This window comes from Pteropus medius, unplaced genomic scaffold, assembly GCF_902729225.1.
Source record: "Pteropus medius unplaced genomic scaffold, Ma_sr-lr_union100, whole genome shotgun sequence".
Lineage (NCBI taxonomy): Eukaryota > Metazoa > Chordata > Mammalia > Chiroptera > Pteropodidae > Pteropus > Pteropus medius.
The window spans coordinates 39,911,757-39,932,931 of NW_024344378.1; the positions used below are offsets into that span (position 1 = coordinate 39,911,757).

The 21,175-nt window shown below is 36.6% G+C and overlaps 1 pseudogene; it reads left to right on the forward strand.

Annotated features, from left to right (window-relative positions):
* The first annotated feature begins 1,694 nt into the window (after positions 1-1,694).
* On the forward strand, positions 1,695-1,813 carry LOC120609901 (uncharacterized; annotated as a pseudogene).
* The last annotated feature ends 19,362 nt before the right edge of the window (positions 1,814-21,175 follow it).

Below are 21,175 nucleotides of genomic sequence, written 5' to 3' on the forward strand. Positions count from 1 at the left end.
GTGAGCTGGAAATCTGAGATCAAAGTATTGGCAGAGTTGCTTCCAACGAGGACCATGAGGGAAAATCTGTTCCATGCCTGTCGCCTAGCTTCTGGTGGTTTGCTAGCTGTCTTTGGCATTCCTTGACTTGTAGAAGCATCACCCCAATCTCTTCCTTTATCTTCACATAGTGTTCTCCCTGTGTGCATATCAGTCTCCAAAATTCCCCTTTTTATTACGATAACTGTCATATTAGATTAACACCCACTCTAATAACCTATTTTTAATGTAATTACCTCTGTAAAGACTCTATCTCTAAATAAGGTCACTCCAAGGTACTGAGAGTAAACTTGAGTGACAAAAGTCAACACATAACAGGGTCCAACCACCATTCTTATTTTGTTCCCTCAGACTCAGTCAGATTCTTGAATAAGCTTACCTTCCTCAGTCTGTATAGAGATTTTATCTGCTATTGAGCATCTTCTTTGTCTATATTCTTCTCTGACGTGGTTTCTGCTGTCTCATGATCTCTTTGTATTGACTTTTCTCTGTATGCCTTGGCCTCCATAGTACTCTCCTGACTTCTGAATCTTTTGGAGGTACTGAAACTCCCCGAGAATTTCATTGGTTTAGTTGTTCACTGTCGAGTACGGAGCATTTCTCTTGGCGAGGTTCTCCTGTCGAGCTACTCCATAGACTTCTGCTGGCCTTTGGTGGGTGGCTTGGGTTAGGACTGACTTCTGGACCAGTTGGCCTTGGCCAAGATAGTGAGACTCATGGAGCACAGCAATGGCAACCTATGCAGAAATCGTCTCCCATGGCTGCTTTTATTAGAAAGAGGCTGTGGACATGTGGAAGTGTTTGGATTTAGAGTGGCTGTGTGACCAGCACTATGCTAAGCCCTGGGGGTTCAGAAAAAAGCCATAGTTCCTTTTTGGTACATTCTTTTGTACCAAAGGAACTGGTGGGTGCTTGGCCCACATAATGGAGAACTCCCTTGCAGTGGCAGATCTGATTTCATAATTTTCCTGGTACTGAGAAGCTCCTTATAGAGCTACTGCTCTTTTCTGAGGCTACTGACAGACTAAAAAAAATATAAGAAATGACTAAAAAGGATTAAAGATATTGTTATATAAATGTTTATATGTAATTGCTTTTAACCTTTTATGGCTATTCATAAGATAATTACAGTACAGTAGTCTCCTTATCTGCAGTTTCACTTTCTGTGTTTTCAGTTAACGATGGCCCAAATTATTAAGTGGAAAATTCCAGAAATAAACAATTCATACATTTTAAATTGCATGCCTTTCTGAGTAGCATGATGAAATAATCTCTCCATCTCACTTTACCCTGCCTGAGATGTGAATCATCTCTTTGTCTAGCATATTCATGCCGTATATGCTACCTGCCCATTAGTCACTTAGTGGATATCTAGGTTATCAGACCAACTGTGGTGGTATCACAGTGCTTGTGTTCAAATAACCTTTATTTTACTTAATGATGGCTCCAAAGTGCAAGAGTAGTGATACTGGCAATTTAGATATGCCAAAGAGAAGCCCTAAAATTCTTTTTAAAAATGAAAATGTATGTATATATAGAAATAAACACTGTATATATATGGTCGGTTACTAATTGTGGTTTCAGGCATCCACTGGGGGTCTTGGAATATACCCGCGGCAGATAAGAGGGGCCTGCTGTATTTATAAAAATATTTCATCTACGGCCATGCTGCCCAGAGCACACCCAATTCCATCTGATCTTGGAAGCTAAGCAGAGTTGGGCCTGGTTAGTACTTGGATGAGAGACCATCTAAGAAGACCAGGTGCTGTAGGTGTAAAAAAAAAAAAATTACATATATATATATATATATATATATTATATATACATATACATATATTATTATATATAATATATAATATATACATATATTACATACAGAGTATATTTCTCAGAAATACATATATATATTTCAGAAAGATATATATATTTTCTCAGAAACATATACATATATTTCTCTGAGAAATATATATATATATATATATATATATATATAGTATATATGAAATATATATATATTTCTCAGAGGTAATTCAGTGAAGACCAGGTGCTGTAGGTATATATTTTTTATATATATATATATATATATATATATATATATATATATATATATATATATACACACACACATATACACACATATATATTTCTCAGAGGTAGTCCAGTAAAGAGACACAAAGTTGTATGATGCCTGTCTTCTTTATTCTATACTGTTAAAGTGTCTCATAGCCAAGTTTGACTTCATTTAAGTATACCATCAAATGTCTAATATCCAGAGCTTTGTGAATGTGACTCCAAACTGAATGGTGCTCTTATCTACTCCAAATTTACTCCCTTTTCTTCCTTAAAAGGATAAGAGGCCAGAGATACAGGCTCAGATAAGGTTTTATTAAATTTATTTGGTTTTGTATCGGTTCCCATTTCAACTGCCCGATTAAATTATATGTCAAGGAGCCTACATCCCATCTAAAAATTCTCTTTGACTTTATAAGGACCATTAAGCAACATCTTGGACCTAACACTGCACTAGGCTCCCTGAAGAATACAAAACTGATCAAGGCAGAGTGTAGTTTCTGAGAAGCACTTAGTCAGTACAACTCCTTGGCCATAATCACCTTGGATTGTTGTGTTTCATTTTTCAGCTCTGGGTTACAGGTATCTGAGTAGTACTGCCCATATTCCTTGCACATCTCTGGCATTCTTCCACATGTATTGACTCTAGGATTTCTCATTGACGTGAAGGTTTTATGGTTTTCATTTTCCTTTTGATAATGCTATCCATTTAGCCTTCCTGCTGTTCCACCAGCGTTGCCTAAGGTTTATGTGGCCTCAACTGAGTGTGAAGAGTTTTAACAAACATTTACTTCCATTATTTGCTTTTCAGTGTTTTCAGTTTCAAACCTTCATTTTTGTTTTGGAAGCAAAATGATTTATGAGGAGTTTACACAGAATTGTTTTCTTGAGATCCAGGTGATCTTTAGCAATGCGGATCAGGTTTTGCTGATTAGTTACTACAGGGTAAAAACAAAACAAAACAAAACAAAACAAAACAAAACAAAACAAAACAAAACAAAACAAATAGGAATGCCTTGATTTGAAACAAGTTTTATTTATCTGGCTTTGATCAAATAAAACCAGTGAATTTAGGTGTTTTATTTTTGGAACACTGGAATTCATCCAGGTTCAAAAAAAAAGGCAGTTTTTTGTTTATTTGTTTTTTGAAAGAGCCAGCTTTCTATATAAGAGGAAAATAGAAATTGAAGAACTTTCCTTTATCTTTCCTTTGCCATCTTTGTGCTATCTGAGGGCTCGGATTCTTTTCTATTTTTTCAAAGTGACTTCTATCTGAAAATTTTAGAAATTTAACACCTTTGGGTTACTAAAGCCAATAGGGAGTTTAGAAGTCACTTTCTTTGGTTTCCAGTCTTCCTTACCTGAAATACCCATTGCTACCCACAACTCTATGGTTAAAAATCTTTAAAACTCAAACATTTATTAGAGAAATAAAATTGCTTGTGTAACTTGTTACTGAGGAGTAGCTAAACAGAAATAGATTTGATATTCTAGTTGTCTTGTAAGGGTTGGTAACAAATAAATTTGAAAGTTTTATTAATTCTTCAAAATACAGAAAATATCAAAGACCCATGGACTTTCAGAGTTACCAGTTTTATGAACTGCTGATATAGTTTGTTCAGTCATTTTATAGGTAAAGAAATTGAGATCTCAAAAAATGTAAGTAATGTTATTAAAGATTATATAGCTATTTTCTTTTCAAATCAATAGAAGTGATGTCACTGATATGTAATGATTATAGCTCTGGTAATGTTTCAGTAGGCGTAGAGTCCAGAGTTTGTATGACTTATTTGAATATCAAAAAAAAACAAAAATGACTCTTTCTCAGTATCTCTCTCTGTCTCCCTGCCTCTCTGTCACCCCTTTCTCTCATCTCTTATCTCTATCTCTTATATGCTATCATAATTGTGTCAGTATATATATTTATATTTTACCTTGATATTGGCTTCTTCTCAGCATCAGAGAAGGAGTACAGGAAATGAGTCAGCACAAAATGCTCACAGCCCAGAGGAGGGGATGTGAAGCAAAAAGGAGAAAGCAGAAAGCCTGCAGGAGCCACTCAGGCATTCTTTAAGTCTCTCCCCTGGAGACTGTGTCCTCAGGTCTCTGCCTCTCTTGGGCTTCTGCTTCTTCTCTTTTATTCTGCAGAATGCTTTTTGCTGCTCTCAGTGCACAGGGGAAAGGTGACTTAGGTCAAGTGCTTAGCAGAGAATGACCAGAGCTTCTGAATTCCCAAGAGAGATCTGATTGGCCTTCCTGAGTCAGGAGGCTGTGAATATTCCTTGATTTCAGAGGAAGGGAATGGGAACCGGTGTCTCACTTCAGTGGTGTCTGCATCATGGATTCAGTGCTCTATAGTTTACAGAGTGTTTTTCTGAAAAATTAACTATTTTAATTTTCACTACAAGCTAGGAGTGGATATTACTAGTGCCCTCATTATACACACTAGGGAACTGAGATTCAGAGGGATTAGATAGTGTATTTGTACATAGGGCTGCCATAACAAAGTACCACAAACAACGGAAATTTATTGTTTCACAGCTCTGGAGACTGGAAGTCTGAAATTAAAGTGTCAGCACAGTTGGTTCCTTCTAACGGCTCTGAGAAAGAATTTGTTCCATGCATCTCCCCTAGCTTCTTGAGATGGCAAATAGTCCTGACATTCTTTGGCTTATAGCTGCATCACCTCAATCTTTGCCTCTGTCTTCACAAGGCATTCTTTCTACATGTATCTGTGTCTGAATTACCCTCTTCTTATAAGGTCACCAGTCAAATTGGTGTCCAATTTGACACCAATAGTAAGGTGGTAAGATTCCACCCTACTCTAGTAAGACCTTAGTTAATTACAGCTATAAAGACCCTTATTTTCAAATAAGGTCACATTTGAGATATTAGGAGTTAGATCTTATAACATAACATCATAACATAACATAACATAACATAACATAACATAACATAACATAACATAACATAACATAACATAACATAATCCATAACACATAGTTTGCCCATACTTTGAATTCGAACTCAGAACTTTCAACTTTGCAAAGGAACTCGTTCTTTCACTAATTATTTTGGCAATATTAAAGCAGAAAACTACTATGGCTAACTGATCCTCTTCAATCGAGCAGTTATTCAATGGAGTAAATAAAGCCACTGGTTAATTTATCATTCACTATAGTTAATTATGCAAGATGTGAGGGCAGGAGCTTAGAAAAGGAAAAATTGTGGTCAACCAGTTGTTTTGTCTCTCACTAAGGAAATAAAATGATAAAAGAATAAAAATAAACTTTTGTGTGAGGACTGATACAATAAATATGCCTGATACGGTTGCCAAACGGTTTCTACGAAATACATTGATAATTTAGTTTCAGCTTATTCTAGTTCTCCCCAGCCCATTCACAGGCTCAACTACGTTGAGGACTCGAAACACTGGATGCTTAAAAGGAAAAGAAATTCTCTTAAGTATGAGCATAAACCAAAAAGAAAAGATGGAAATGGCACTAGTTTCTGAATTCTCTATTGTCCCAACCTTGGTCCTGAAACAGAAAATTTTATTTGCTTTTTTTCTTGGATGGAATTATGACTAGAGTGATCATATAATTTATCATCCACATTGAGAAGCTTTCAAGAGTGAAAGTAGTGATGAAAATTATTAAAATTATATTCTTTTAAAAATATTTACCAACCATCAGATTATTTTATTTTACTGGTGAATCTATAGAAGAGATCTATTCAGTCTCTTTTCAGAAATAAGATATCCGTGAATGATAAATATATAAGGCAAAACTTCATCAAAAAGTTGTTCCAATAATCCTTTTTGTTGTTTCACCAAATTTAAATGTGACAAAACTATATGCCTTATCAATTTCTATGTGATATATTAAAGAATATAAATTTATCCAATTAGAAGCAAAAAAGCCACCAAAATAGTCTTCACTTAGGGAAGATGTATATTTCAAAGACAACAATAGAATTTCAAAATTAAATCATCAATTCCATTTGAGCTCTCCTAGTTTCCTTCTTAATCTTTGAAGGGAAGATATTTTTAATATCTTCCTATTTGCATGCTCTAATTTTAATGATTGCAATTTGTAAAAGCTCTATTTGTTTTTTGATTAAAATATTTTTAACTTATTTTGACAAAATACATACAAAATATAGAGGACTCATTTACAAAAATGGTCAGTATCATTATAGTATACATAGGTTGAATTACAAAATAGTTTTATAAAAACTCAGAGCTTTCTAAAATCCAATTAATGGCGAAGAGCAATATTGCTATGCTGAATTTTATTTATTTTTAAAATTTTCACTCAACATTAGCTTAATCACAAAAATTTGTAATTCAGTTACTCTCTGTATATAAAAGAGAAGCAATATAGCTTCTATTTCGATGGGTTATTTGGAGGCAATTATAAATTATGTATGCAACACAACTAATTCCAAAAATATCTCTGCTTCATAGGTTTCTTAATTTAGTAAAAACATTGGTTTTGCCATGCTATGCTCCACTAAAATTTGTTTATATTATTCCTACAAAAATATAATTATTTTCCTCAAATGAACTTTTTAGCTGAATTTATAATAACATTTATAACAACATCAGATGTTTCACTTTCGACCAAAGGAACTTTCTGAAGGTTTACTTTGATTCTGTGAGTTGAATGGAAAAAAAAAAATCCTGAAAAGAGAACCATTATGGAATTAAGTTGATTGATTTTCTATTTGAAGCACCTGATAATTCTGATATGAAGGTAGTGTCATCTGTGTGCAAAGCTTTTTCTTCTGCGAATGGAGCCAACACATTGACAGCTATAGATCCTTTTTTATATGCACAAGAAAATTTGAAACAGAAAATGGAGAAACTCAATTTAAATGATTTTTGATTTTGAAAAGTCATGCTTTATCTGGTGATATGTAAATGCATTTTATGGAGTTGCATTTGTTAAATTGACTTTGGGTACCGTCCTCTCTTAAGAAACTACTAACCTTTGAAGATACTTTATACCCTCCACAGCAGGACTGCTTTAGACTTTTTCATTTACATTTCTCACATATCTAAGTTATAATTTCTCATATTTGCTATTGAGCCTCCTCTCTCGAGGTCTGGCAGCTTTGTGCATCTTGCACACTTCAGCATAGATCATGGGACTTGACCACCCACTGACTATTGCAGGTAGCAGCATGGGATGCTTCTCCTCCCATACCTTAGCTGAAAGATGATACCAGTCCCTGGTAACTAGTAGCAGAGCACAGTTTGTGTTATCAGTAGGAACTCTGCCTGTGCTCTGAAATGGGGCTATTGGAAAGGATCAGAAAAAGAGGTGAGTTATCACTGGTCATCTTTCAGAGTTCACATAAAAGTGGTTGTGACTTTTTGTTTTATATATATATTAAATTAGATTTTCACACGTTAGAGTATGAACTCTAACTCTGCTCGCTGTACATATGTCTCACACACTATACCAGACCATGGTAGAAGCTGGAAGCACAAAGTAGAAATCTATTGAACCCATTTCACCTTAAAAAAAAATATAACTGTTAAGGATAATCTTTTGTTATCAGATGACAACTCTGGAACAAGTCCTTTTTAAAATATAATTTTTTAATTTTTCAATTACAGTTGGCATACAATATTAAATTAGTTTAAGGTGTACCACATAGTGATTAGACATTTATATACCTCACAGAGTTACCACTTTTAGATAAATCTAGTACCTATCTAACACCATATATAGTTATTACAGTATTATTGACTATATTCCTTATGCTATTCTTTACATCCCCATGACTATTTTGTAACTACCAATTTACCTTTCTGTTCTTCACCCCACCCCTCCAACTCCCTTCTCATCTGGCAACCCTAAAAATGTTCTCTGTATCTATGAGTTTCTTTCTGTTTTGTTTGTTTATTTTGTTCTTTAGATTCCAAATGTAAGTAAAATCACATGGCACTTGTCTTTCTCTGACTTTTCCCACGCATCACAATACCCTTTAGGTCCATCCATGTTGTTGCAGATTGCAAGGTTTCATTCTTTTTTTAATGGCTGAGTAATTTTTCATTGTATATATGTACCACCTCTTCTTTATCCATTCACCTATTGATGGACATCAAAGTTGCCTCCATATCTCGACTACTGTAAATAATGCTGCAATGAACATATGGATACATATGTTCCTTCGAAGTAGTGTTTTGAGTTTGTTTAATACATACCGGGAAGTGGGGTTACTGGGTCCTTCTTTATCTCTTGTTATAGCCTTTGTTTTAAAATCTATTTTGTATTGTGTAAATATTGCTACCCTAGCTTTTTTTTTCTCATTTTCTTTTTCATGAAATATCTTTTTCCGTCTCTTTTCTTTCAGTCTCTGTGTCTTTCAATCTGAAGTGAGTCTCTTATAGGTAGCATGTGTAAGGGTCTTGTTTTCTTATCCATTCAGCCACCCTATCTTTTGATTAGAGCATTTAATCCATTTACATTCAGTTATTATTGACAGATATGTATTTATTTTATTATTCATATTTTTAACCTTTTTTTCTTTCTTCTTCTTAAAGAAGTCCCTCTAACATTTCTTGTGATACTGATTTGGTGTTGAAGAACTCCTTTAGCTTTTTCTTGCCTGGGAAGCTCTTTATCTTTCTTTCAATTCTAAATGATAGCTTTGCTGCACAGAATAAAATTGGTTGTAGGTTCTTGCTTTTCATTACTTTGAATATTTTGTGCCAATCCCATCTGGCCTGCAAAATTTCTGTTGAGAAATCAGCTGACAGTTCTATAGGAGCTCGCTTGTAGGTAGCTAGATGGTTTTCTCTTGAAGCTTTTAAGATTCTCTCTTTGCCTTTAACCTTTGGCATTTTAATGATGTGTCTTGCTGTCGGCCTCTTTGGATTCATCTTTTTAGGATTCTCTGTGCTTCCTGGGCTTGTATGTTTATGTCCTTCACCAGGTTAAGGAAGTTTTTCTTCATTATTTCTTCAAATAGGTTTTCAATTCCTTGCTCTCTCTCTCCTCTTTCTGGTACCCCTGTGATGCAAATATTGGTGTGCTTGATGAGGGCCCTTAAACCATCTTCATTTTTTTTGGATTCTTCTTTTTGTTCTTCTTGTTCTTGTTCTTCTTATTCTTGTTCTTCTCCTTGTTGTTGTTGTTGTCCTTCCTCCTCCTCCTCCTCTTCTTCTTTTCTTCTTCTTCTTCTTCTTTTCCTTCTCCTTCTCCTTCTCCTTCTTCTTCTCCTTCTCCTGCTGCTGCTGCTGCTGCTGCTGCTGCTGTTGTTCTGACTGGGTGTTTTCTGATATCTTGTTTTCTAAATTGCCAATTCAATCTTCTGCTTCATCTAATCTACTCTTGATTCCCTCTACTGTATTCTTCATTTCAGTTATTATATTCTTCATTTCTGACTGGTTCTTTTTTATGTTTTCTATTTCTTTGTTAAAGTTCTCACTGAGTTAACCCATTCTTCCTCTAAGTTTATTGAGCATCCTTATAACTAGTGTTTTGAATTCTGCTTTTTATTGATTGTTTTTCTCCATTTTATTTAGTTCTTTTTCTGGAGTTTTGTTCTGTTCTTTCATTTGGAACATGTTTGTTTGTCTCCCCATTTTGGCTCCCTCCATGTGTTTTTTTCTATGTATAGGTAGGGCTCCTATGTCTCCCAGTCTTAGTAGAGTGGCCTTGTACAGTAGATGTCCAGTGGGGCCCAGTGGCACAGTCTTCCCTGGTCACTGAGCTGAGTGCTCTATGTATGTCAATTATATGGGTCATGTGTGTCCTCCTGTTGTAGTCAAGCCTTGGTTGCTATTTGGAGGTCAATGGAAGAGACTGACCCTCAGGCTGATTGGTTGTAAGAACTGGCTGGTGAGGGGCTGACCCTATGGAACAAGATTCACTTTAGCAGGGCTTTGGTGCCTGTCCAGTCTGCCCTTTGGGTGTATTATTCTCGGATGCAGCTTCAAGTGGTGCTCCACCTTGGTTGGAGGTGCCTGAAGAGGCAAAGCTGTGAGCTGAGGCTGGCTGCCACTAGTGCTGAGGTTAAGTCTGTTCAGCAAGAGGTACAGGGCATACTGAGGCCAGATGCTGCATATTTGGGTTTTCTGAACCTTTGAGAGGTTTAAGAAAGTCTGTAGCAAGAGCCAAGACAGGTTATTTGTATGGAAAATCCACTGGAAGTGGCTTGGTTGGGCTGGCAGTTTGGGAGGGGCAGAGTCTCAGGGAATAACCAGCTCAGGGTGACCAGTGTTGGACAGGTTGATGGAGACTCAGAAATGGCAGGCTTCTGCATCTGCATGCTGGGTGTAGGGAGAGCTCAAAAAGGAAAGAACAATGGCTTCTGCCAGCACTCCTGTCTGGAAGAAAGCTGCTCCTCCAAAGAATTTAGTTCCTCCTCATATGTTTCTGTCACCTTTCAAGCTGCTGCCTCAGTGCTGGAGCTCAGAGTGGGTGAGTCTGTCACAGAGTAAGTCTGCGTGCAGGCCCCTTAAGAAAAATGTCTGTGACTCCAGCTGCCTTTTGCCTCACTCAGCCACAATCTCTGCTGGCTTTCACAGCCAGAAATTTTGGGGACTTCTTTTCCCAGCACTGGAACCCTGGACTGGGGAACCCAGTGTGAGCCCTAGACCCCTTACTCCTTTGAGAGGACCTTCACAACTGAAATATCCCTCCTGATTCTCAAATGCCACACGCGGGTGTGGGACCAGTTTGTTTTGCATCTCTACCCTTCCTACCAGTCTTGAGGTGGCCTCTTCTCTGTATCTCCAATTGTAGGACTTAAGTCTAACTAAACTTCAGCTGACTGACCATGATGGCTATTCTGTAGTTTAGTCGTAATTTTGATGTGGTTGTAAGAGGAGGCAGTACAGCATTTACTTACTCTGTCAGCTTGACTAGAGGCTCTGGGACAAGTTCTAAAACAGACTGGAAATAGATAAAAACAGAGAAATAGGTGTATAATCACCCTAGGTATAACAGTTATTAAGTTATGACTCCCAGGATGGCTGTGCAAGTTCTTATCTTAATTTAGACCTGCTAGTATAGGTATGCTCAGGGCACTGTACTGATAGGATAAATACAAACCCTATATAGCAGTCCCAAATCAGGAATTTGGGATGAAATTATTCATAGTCACCTCCAATTGGTAGTAGTGTGCAGTAAATGTTTAACAACCGGTGCTGTCAGGGTTAGAAGAGGGAGAGAGGAGGAAAGCCCTGATTTGTAGTATTTGATGATTTCTATGCTGTAATTACTACCACCGCTGATTTCAAACTCCAAACTTGACAGTTGCCAAACTTGGTGAATGAAAGAGATGTATACAATTGATTAGTATACTACTGACAACCCTCTTCCAAATTTCTGTCCAACCAAGTTGAATACTGTTAAAGAAAACAATTATTCTGACACTTGTTCAAATGACAAAAGACTTTATTCATGACTATTGCAATAGGTGTCAAGACAATGTAACTGAGAAAGTGATGAGGCTCAGCTCTGAACACAACAGGGATAAGTGGAGATTTTTAGCCAATGAATACATTGAAGGGGCCAGTGGATGGCTAAGTACTAAGTGAAGACATCAAGATAGGGGGATTTTTGCTGAACTGACTTGGCAGGATTTTTGCTGAAGACAGGCCAAGATGATCAGATATTAATGTGGGGAATGAGGAATTTGATCAGATTCAGGCATTATGGGAGAGATTCTTGCTAAGATTGGAGTATGCTAGACTGGTAAGGACAGGACAGGGACCAAGGTCAAGGCTTAGTTGAGAACAGAGCTGATATGAGTCGGATTAAAGTTTGATTTTAGAGTTTTTATCAGTACACTTCTCTCCCTCTCAAAATAGTTTCAGCAGAAGTAGGTTCTTTTCTTATATTAATTTACTTCCCCTGAGACCCAGTTATGGAAATGTGTGTTTAACTGTCTTTAGCCAAGTTACTTTATCTTAGGCAGAAGATTTAATGAATCAAAATATTCTATTTTTTAATTATTTTAACCATTACACACTATGATTCTGATTCTAATTACAATGTGCAGGGGTTTTTCCATACCACCAAGGAATTCTCCAACACCAGTTGTGTGTCCTACAATTAACTCAATTCTGATGCTATTTACCCAGATATTGCATCAGATTTCACAGGCTAAGAACTCCTTCCCACAAGACTGCCCCCAACCCCCATGCTTCTGATGCCAGTTGCAAGTTTATGTTGTTAACAGTGCTTTCTACTGACTGGCTGTAAATCAGAGGTTCCCACAATCCTGCCTTGGCTTCAGTTAATTTGCTAAAGTGGCTCAGACTCAGGAAATCAGTTTATTCCCTAGATTATCAGTTTATTACAAAGGATATTAAAGGATGTAGATCAATAGCCAGATGACTAGATACATGAACAAAGAAGCTTCTGTCTCACTGGAGTTTGGCACTGACATAGTAGCACACGGATATATGCTGGTTCACCAATCTAGAAACTCTGAACTCTCTCCTTTTTGGGTTTTTATGGAGGCTTCATTACATAGGTATAATTGATTAAATCATTGACCATGGGTTATTGATTTAGCCCTTCTCTGCTCCCTGGAAGTTAGGAGAGTAGGTTGAAAATTTCAACCCACTAATCACCACGTTGGCTCCCCTGGAAACCAACCCCCATCCTTTGGGGATTTCCAAAAGTTATATCAGTATAACAAAAGACACATTTACTGTCCTCTCACTTAAGAAATTTGAAGGGTTTTAGGAGCTTTGTGCCAAGAACTGGGACAAAGACAACATATATATGTCTTATTATAAATCACAGTATCACACACACCATTTATGTTCACAATATACACTGAGCCAAAATACACTACATAAACCTTGAGGGTTTGCATAACTCTGCTACCTGTGACCCTAGGCTCCACCTGATTAAAAGAGAGAAAAGAAAAAAACCCTGCAGATGAAAATTCCTTTAGCATCTCCTTTTTAGCATCCCATCTCCCAAAATTATATAATGGCAAAATTATTTTTAAGGTATTCTATATGAGTTTTAAGACCTGAAGTATTTAAAGCACAGGATTCTTAATTAAGTTTATGTTCTAGATACCATAGGGAAAATTTCAGTGGCTTAAGGAACCTTAAATAATAAACCCTTGATATATGTGAGTCTGTTCTTGTGTATGAAAATAGAAAACTTATATTTTATGCATTAGTTATAGATAGTGTTCTACAACATTTCCTCATAAAACAGAATGTGCTTTATGCTAATTTTGCATGAATATTTCAATATCATTTGGCAAAAAGACCAGAGATATGACCTATGTCTCTAACACACACACAACTGACACCTCAGCCTTAGGGTTACCACATTCTCTAATGGTTTCTTTATTACAGATTTATGAAGTGAGACCATCCCAGGCAAAACCGAAATTAAATATACTAACCAAGGAGGTGATGCTCATAGCAACTGCAAAACACTGAAAAGAAATAAATAGATAAAAAGTTACCATCACCAAAACAAAGAGGGCTTCATGGTTCCATTGTATGGAGCTGTGACAAGTTGGTATTCTCTTTGAAAAACTGATGGAAATTGAAATCAGCAAAAGTGAGCTGGTCATAAAACACCGATGGACATTTATTGATGGGTGTTACTGGGACACACTCAGTCATGAAGAGAATAGAAATGCATCAAAGTCCTACTCCAGGAATTTTTCCTGACATTTGCTATTTAGGAATTGCCCACCCTCTGTTGTAAGTGTTCATTTATCTTTCCCATTCTCGAGTTAGTTTTATAGTACTCCTTTTTGGTGTATAAAGTAGTGCCGTTTATGTGTATAAAGGAGGCTTCTGACAGCTCCATATATACAAGAGATTCTTCCATGGAGAAATGATTTATTGTAATGGTTTTTATGTTGTTAGAGCTAGAATTGAGACTATACTTTTTATCTACTTTGTAGCTCCATTTTGTGAGGAGAATTCTTTCTTCAAATGTCAGAAATCTTTGCTGTTAGCCGGACCTACCCCTCCCCAGATATATTTTTGCTTCAGTGTATTCTATGAAGAGAGAAGAAGGCCCCCTTTAGAGCCCCTTAAACATTCGCTGTTGAATAGTTGCACTTTCTTGCCCAGGGGTAGACAGGAGTCAGGTCTTTGTGACAATACCTCTTTACCTGGGAGCATAACCACTTTCAGGGGGTTATCGGTAATTTTAATGGGGTGGGGGAGTATGTCTTTTCTTAATCTATAGCGTCTGCATGCCATTTTAGAGGCGATGTAACAGGTGATTACTAATTCAGAGATACTATTTTTCTGTTCATAGAAGGTCACTTTTGCAATACAATAGCATCAAAATTGCTTAGAGGGAAGTTAAGGGAAGTGTTGAATATGTAACAGATGGGACTCAGAAACTTAAGTGAGCTTCATCTGAAGTGCAAAGATTTATAAACTCTATTTAGTTTTCTGCTTCTTAAGATGCTGCCTCACAGGAACAGAGGGGGGCAGGGTACAGTGAGAGAGAAACCAAGATTTAGGGAAATATATGCAGAGTGGAGCCTGATTTTTGAATGTGTTTCCTTTCTCGAAGCTTGTTTTCTAATTCCAGGCGTCCTCAAGTTGACTGATAGAGCTCATTGCATAAAGCTTCAAAGATGTCTTTTTTTCTGGGGCAGAATATCCTAAAGGAAGTTCAGCTCAATTGCCTTCCTCTGAAAAAGACACTGAACCAAGTGATTGTTTAATGGTCCTGTAAAGAAATATTTGTTTCATTTTAAGTTTCCATTTTACCCTTAAAACCTAGGTTTGATGGTGTGAGGAATAGCATGTCTTCCATTCTTTCTTCTTGGCTGAGTTATAGGGAGTCATTAGGTGCTCATTAGACTAACACGAAGGCTGATAGCATCAGTTATGGAACTCATGACTCATTTAAAAATCTTATCGGTTCTCTTTAGCTTACTGACTAAGTTGCAGTCTTTCTTGCGGCAGGTAGCTTGAGACTCTGAAAACATCAGATATCAAAATTTATGACTTAAAAAAAAATTGAAGCTTAAAAAAAAAAATTAAGGCTCTTCTTTTTTCTTTAACCAGATAATTTCTGGGGTCAGCAGATAACCAAACTCTTGTCTTTGGTATTCCCCATTGCCTTGGGATCTGCTTTATATCAGTTATCTTACTGAATACTTCCAAAGTGTTTCCAGGTAGCCGTTACTTCCATCTTACAAATGAAGAGGTTGAGGCTCAGAGAGCCTGTAAGCAAAGAAGCCCAGATAGAGAGGACTCTTCTTGACACTTGGCTACCTTCCAGTGATGAATATATGAGTAAGTTAAAGCTGTGGAGCTCTGTGAATCTAAAAAGAAGACAGAATTAAAGGCCCATGTGCCTCCGGGGCATTAGAGGAGACCTATGCCTAGAGGAGGGATAAAATGGACATTTATTCTCATTTTGGCTATTCAAGTTACTCTGCAATTGTAGGGCCTTAACTATCCTTAAGGGCAGGTGAGAACTAATAAAATGTGAGCTTGTAATTGGACCCATGCATTTTCTTCCTAAACATCTCTTTCCTCCTATACTATTTTATCTCTTCCTCCCCAACCTGGGGAAGTCCTCTGTGGTTGTACATACTGTCTTTAGAGGAGCATTTACCCTGATCCACAAATCCTGAATGTTACGTGATTTCTAATTTAAGGCAAATGTCTTTTACTAGCACAAATGGTTGGACATAAGAATAAATAACAACCTTTTAAGAAAACTTCATGAAATTAAAGACAAAGGAAATAAGATATTCAATATGTTAAAATAAAGATCTGAAGTTATGTCATGAAGTAAAAACTTTAACTGGTTTAATTTGAGAGTTAGGTATATGATTCGGACATCTTTCTACTACTTAAAAGGTACAGGATATCCCAGACTTTCCCCCCCTAATTTCCTTTTTGGCCATTTTATTCCATCTTGGTCTTTCTGATTTGGGGATTTATAGCTACTGCATATCAAGTACCATTTATAGATGTGGCAGATGTGATTATAAAGTACTCTGTGAATTAGTTCCAATTGTTTTATTTAAAAAGCCAATTGTGATTCTGAAGAGGAGAAAAATAAAATGTTGATGATAAATTATGGCATATCTCCTTTTGAGAATAAGTGTTCTGGTGATAAGCCACAAGAGATGGGTTTAGTTAACATTTTCATTCATTACCTGGAAAAGGAAATAAACAGCATGTAAATAAAGCAGGCAGATGCACCTAAGTGGGTTGACATTAATGAAAGAGGGAGCAATGAAAATGGACCTTACGTAGCCTTTTAAATCAAGAAAATGGGAAGCACATCTAAAAATGATGTTCAGATGAAATGGGTGGAGATGCTGGAGGAAATGGCTGGAAATGGTTGCAACATAGAAGCTAATATGAAATGCCTCCCTTTTATTTTATTTTATTTTATTTTAAAATTTATGCCCATAGATTCTGGGAATATGATAAGTATATCCTAATATGATACTAACTTTCTCTTTCTCAGAATAACTATCCAATTTTGTCAGTCGTCCTGGCTCAAATCTCATAAGCTGTCTTTAACCCATTATTTTCCTTAACTTATATTTAATAACAACTAACATTTATTTAATATTTACTACATGAAAGGCATCTTACATGTATTTATCTCAGGAAAAGCCAATGAAGTAACTTTTGTTGCTCCCATTTTACAGATGAGGAAATAAGAGGTTTTGAGAAATTAAATAACTTGGCAAAGTCTTGATGTGTGACATGAACCACTTCTCTGTATAACTCGTGCACTGTCACCAAGCATGGTGGATTTTTCTCTGGCGTGGTCTTTTCTGGTCCTGTCTTACTCTCCATTCTCATTACTCACTGTTGATGGGACTGCAGTCATTTCATAGCTGGTGTTTCTGTAATCAGGCTATCTCAGCTTTATGCATTGATGGTATAATGAGATTGACTTCGAACACATTACTCCTGTAACTCCCATGCTCAAGTATATTTACTGACTCCCCAGTGTTTATACACCACAACTATTTACACTTCCATACTTTTAAAGGATGTGTCTCTATTTATTTATATCTAACTTGTTCTAAATATTGTCTTTTTTTATAAATAATATAATAAGATAAAACTAAGTCTAAATACACATATGAAAAAATAAACAGAGGAAAATGATCATGTGGAAAAAGTACATGAAGGCAGAAATGAACAAGTCCCTGCACATTGCCATCAAAATGCTGAGTGGCTTCCATTTATTTACATTAAGAAGTGGCATTCAAGTTTTAGCATAGTTCTAAGGGTGATAACAGAAAGAGAGAATTGACTGATACAACCTGTGCTGCTCACTTCTAGGGTAGAGATGGGTAAATTTCATCCATATGCCACCAGGCAACATTAGGTTCTGTTCTCAAATATATCTGATTAGTAATTTTCCATTTAAGTTAACACGTCTATCTCCAAAATAAAGTCCAAAGGAAACCTATGTTTAGTAAGTAGTCCGCCCTTATCCGAGGTTTCAATTTCAGCAGTTTTGGTTATCTGTGGTCAACCATGGTTCAAAAATATTATATGGAAAATTCTAGAAATAAACAATTCATAAGTTTTAAAGTGTGTGCCATTCTGAGTAGCATGATGAATGCTCTTCCCATCCCATTCCATCCTGCTGGGGAAGTGAATCATCCCTTCTCCAGAGTATCTGCCCTATATGTGCTATCTGCCCATTAGTCACTTAATAGCCTTCTTGGTTACTAGATCGACTGTTGAGGTGCTTATGTTCAAGTAACCTTTATTGTACTTAATAAGGAACACAAACACAAGAGTAGTGATTCTAACAATTTGTGTATGCCAAAGAGAAGCTGTAAAGCGCTTCCTATAGGAAAAAACATGGTATATATAGGGTTCCTTACTATTTGTGGTGTCAGGCATCCACTGGAGGTCTTGGAATCTTTTCCTCCTGCAGATAAGGGGGGACTATTGTCTCTGTTTTTTGATACTTCTGGTAGGGTTACATTGGACTCCCACAAGAATTGGTATTCCTTATCCTCTCAAATTGGTAAAGTCAGTAGATATTAAAAACAAAGTTAATAAAAATAAAGCAAAACAAAACAAAAAACACCACACCTTACAGTGAACCAACCTCAAAACAGAAAATCAAATTCAGATTGAAAGGAAGAATTTATGATCTTTTGAACTGGTGGGCTCAACAAGTCACCTGAAATTCTACTTTGCTAAACATTTCTGCCTATAGATGGAAAGACAAACTTACAAAACAATAAATATAGGGAGATAAATATTTTGTAATACAGATATTTTACAGGCAAATAATAGTAAAACATCTAAAATGTCAACACATTAGGTTTCCTATTATTGGGATTACAATAGATCATGTTTCAACAGGTGAATTTTAGTTTTTATAGGGCACACTCCAGATGTAAGGAAATACATCTTAACATGTATTGAATGCTACCACTGAAAGTTGTTTCTCTGACAAGCCACGATCATCTTGGGTAAGGCACAATATGCCTAACCAGCTTCTGAAAGTAGGGTTGTCTATTTGTTTTCTGAGTTGAGACTTTTTAGTAAGAAGGTGGCCAATCAAACATTTTCAAGGACTATGGAGTTAAGCAATTGGTGGTTAGAGGGCCCAGTTTCTATGAAGAAGACTGGGAATGTAAATTTATAAGGCTGTTTGGAAATTATAATCAAGTTGCACACTAATGAGGTAGGGCACATTGATGGGACAATTTCCCTTGTAGCATGTACAAAGCAGAAATTCTGCTAGAAAAGAAGTGCATGAAATCAAGACTATTACTATTATTATTAAGACTTAAATATTGAATGACATCATTTCCATAATTGCATCCTGTTCTTCCTTGAGGAAGCAGAGAAAGGATCCCTGAACTCTGTTGACTTTAGAATGTCCAGACCTGTAGAAAATTTTTATAAGTTTATTTGAGCCAAATAGAGGACATGCTTGGAAGCAAGATTTTAATAGACTGAGAAAATGCTTCACAAAATGACAGTTTTGCTGTCTTTTATATATTTGGAACTAAGGAGGGAACTAAGGAAGATTACATGAAGGTGGGTGGGAAAAAGCAAGGTAGGGAACGGATCACAAGATAGTTAAGATCATGTGCTCTCTTGAGGGTGGTTAAGCTTCCAAAGGGTCTGAAAAAGAGACAGTTTAAAAGTATGTCAACCTATATGCACAGAAACAATAGGCAGAGCTTGCTGAAGGCGAAGATAAACCTTTACTAAAGAAGGTGTATAACCTTCCCAGTCAGGAATTTATGATCAGATCATCCTGTGAGGTTACTTTTTCAGTCACTGGATTCAGCAGATTTATTATAGAGCCTGTTTTTTATCCACAGGTCCAATGGCAGATATATTCTTATGCTTCAATAATTACCCTAGAGGAAGACACCAGGTCCATGATCTTGGAGAAATTGGGCCTCATTTTTCTCATAGATTTTGATATTCTGAGAGACCTGTTTTTCCAATACAAGTCCTAGCAAATTAACAATAGTCCCTTTCTGCAAAATATTTTTATTTGTGAAAATGCCAACTTAGACCAGCTTTTCCCTAATAAGTATAATGAGGAAGTGGAGACCTAGGAGATGCCTACTGAGAGGATCATCTGATGACCTTGCTTAGATAAGAAGTGGACTAACATGGAGATAACTCATTTAAGGCTCGCCCCTTGACAGTCCTTCCAGTGAGTCTCTTCCTGAGCATATTGATTGGTTAGGAGACCCCTGGCTTCAACAAAGCAGTTCAGGGCATCACATGGTGAGTTCTTGCCTGCCACTATCTACTCACTCATGGGATACTCTTCACATCTTTTGCCCTAAATCTAACAAAGATATTTTTCCTTCTACTCCTGCTTTCTTGCCCTAGTCACCCTTTCTGCCCATCATTTTCTCTGTATCTCTATTTCAGCTCTCTGTACATCTTTGTGAATTTAAAAACAACAAAAATGTTCCTCCTCCTCTCCCTGCCAACCAAAAACAATAATTGCAGAGTTCCATAAAGTTAAGTAAACCCACTTTGCAGAAAATTAGAGCCCTAGGAAGGGTTTTTCTCTCTCTCCAAGTGAGATTTTCTGAGGCTCATTGTAAATATGACTATGAGGTCCATGGGGATGGGGTGGGGGTGGGGAGCAGATCGGGAAGGGGTATCTGGCTGAAGAGTAAGACGAAAGTCTGTGAAGTCCTCTGTTCATGGTGACACATCCCTTTGGCCTTACCTTTTACTAGTCATTGTGAAAACAGAAATTTTAAATATAGAAAATTTAAGGGAATAAATGAAGATGGAACTTTTTCCTTTATTATAAATCAGGGTAGATATTTAGAAAATATAATTTAAAAATTGAGAGTAAGATCAGAGAAAAGAGAAAATGGATATAGAAGAAAAAAGTTTAAAAATATAAAAGAATAAAAAATCAAATAAAGATTATAAAGGTTAAACATTAAAAAATAATAAAAAGATAAAATGGATGAGATTTAAAATAAATGAGAAAAGGCTAGAGGCCATGAGATAAAAGGTTAAAATCATGAAAGTAAAAGAGAAAAAATTAAAGTATAGGAGATAGGATGAAAAGTTAAAAGTATGAAAGTAGATAAGATTAAAAATGAAGCACAGGAAATAACTAACAGGCTAAAAGTAAAAAAGTATAAGAATGAAAAGGATTTGAAGGGATTCATTCAAAGAAAATGAAAACAAACAGCATGAGTAGTAGACAACTAGATGAGCCGAAAAGGGTCAATTGAGTAAGTGCGGACAAGCAAGGGCTGAGAAGTTGGCTTCTGACAGTGGTGAATCCACAGTGGAAGAGGAGCTCTGACCCAGGGATAGGAGGCCTGTAGCTATCTCCAACCTCTGCCATTCATCACAGCCTCTTGGGCCTTTGTCTCCAGTGCCAGGGCTTCTGGACCAAGGCAATAAGATAGCCGTTGGATACTCAAAGGAAGCTAGCTTTTCCTTTGGAGAACTTCTCAGGTGAGCCTGCTGAACTCGCCTGAAATGATTCCTGGTCTTTTTTCTATTTATCTAAAAATTTTAAAATATTTAAAACCCATCAGAGATTCTCTTTCAAGTTGCCTTTCCCATCTCAATCAGCTTGCATCA